At 39.8% G+C, this 931-nt stretch overlaps 1 pseudogene; it reads right to left on the bottom strand.

The window, feature by feature from the left end:
- Positions 1-244: 244 nt before the first annotated feature.
- LOC130034840 (uncharacterized) lies at positions 245-364 on the bottom strand (annotated as a pseudogene).
- Between the last annotated feature and the right edge of the window lie 567 nt (positions 365-931).

Genomic DNA, 931 nt, shown 5'->3' with positions numbered 1-931 from the left:
GAAGTTTCAGCCCAACTCGGTTAGATACTGTGAGTTTGCAGAGTAACTGAACACATGGCAGTGAGTCCTGGGAACATACCATTCAAGGAGCTCACAAGAGAGATATGGGAATAAACTCTTTCTAATAGTAAGTTTAAATTTAAACATCATCATCACTTTAAAGTATTCAAAAGGCACATGCCAAAAAAAAAGTTAAGATGATCCATAACCCCAAAACCAAGAGCGAAAATACTTGTAGTGTTCTTTCCTCTCTATATAATATTTCTTAATTATGCAGAGACATTAATCATGAATCAAACTCTAATTATCACATTCTATCTATCTTCTGCAAAGAGGAACAGGTAAGGATAATCATACATGACTTTTATATTATCTTTCTATAACATTTTAATTTTTAAAATTTTTTTATTGAATCACCATAAGATGCAGTTACAAAGCTGTTAATGGCTGGGTTTCAGTCATACATTGTTCCAATACCCATCCCTCCAACGTTGTATATTTCCCAGCACCAATGTCCCCAAGTTTTCCTGCCCCCCTCCCCAGCCTGCCTCCCTCAGCCTGCCTCTATGGAAGACACTTTTCCCCTCTCTGTCTCTGTCACTCTCTGTTTCTTTGTCTCTCCTTTTGGACATTATTGTTTGTAAGACAGGTACTGAGAGGCCATCATGGTTGGTCTTTTGTCCACTTTCAGTATCCAGCTCCCATCCAGAGCGATCCCTTGCAACCATCCTTGTCATAATGGTCCCTTCTCTATCCTAACTGCTCTGTACCACGGCACTTGAGGCAGGCTTCCAACCATGGGTCAGTCCTCCTAGCCCTTATTTCTACTGACCTTATGTATTAATCTCATACTAGGTTTTTTTTTTACATCCCACAAATGAGTGAGATCATTCTATGTCTGCCCCTCTCCTTCTGACTTGTTTCACTCAGC

This window comes from Sorex fumeus, unplaced genomic scaffold (assembly GCF_029834395.1).
Source record: "Sorex fumeus unplaced genomic scaffold, SorFum_2.1 ptg000061l, whole genome shotgun sequence".
In the NCBI taxonomy this organism is placed as follows: Eukaryota; Metazoa; Chordata; class Mammalia; order Eulipotyphla; family Soricidae; genus Sorex; species Sorex fumeus.
This window is presented reverse-complemented; position numbering and strand designations above follow the sequence as displayed.